Here is a 395-nt window from a genome sequence, read left to right as displayed (position 1 = left end):
ACAGCCCAAATGTCTATCAATAAACTAGATGAAGTGAATGTGGTCTATCCATACAATGGAATTACACTGATACACGCTATATCAACAAACTTTGAAAACATGCAAAGTGAAAGAAGTCAGATAAAAAATGACTACATATTGTGTCATTCCGTTTTTACGAAATGTTCCAGACAAAGCAAATGCATGGGAACAAAAAGCTGATTAATGGTTATCAGGGGCTAGAAAGAAGGGAGAATGAAGAATGATAGTTAATGGGTATTGGGTTTCTTTTTGGGATGGTGAAAATGCTCTGTAATGTTTATACAACTCTGTGACTACACCAAAACCAATGAATTGCATATTTTAATAATGCATTTTATGGTATGTAAATTGCATCTAAATTTAAAAAAAAAAAA

The sequence above is a fragment of the Otolemur garnettii genome, unplaced genomic scaffold (assembly GCF_000181295.1).
Source record: "Otolemur garnettii isolate 467f Iridium unplaced genomic scaffold, OtoGar3 scaffold00020, whole genome shotgun sequence".
In the NCBI taxonomy this organism is placed as follows: Eukaryota; Metazoa; Chordata; class Mammalia; order Primates; family Galagidae; genus Otolemur; species Otolemur garnettii.
Note: the sequence above shows the minus strand (reverse complement) of the source record.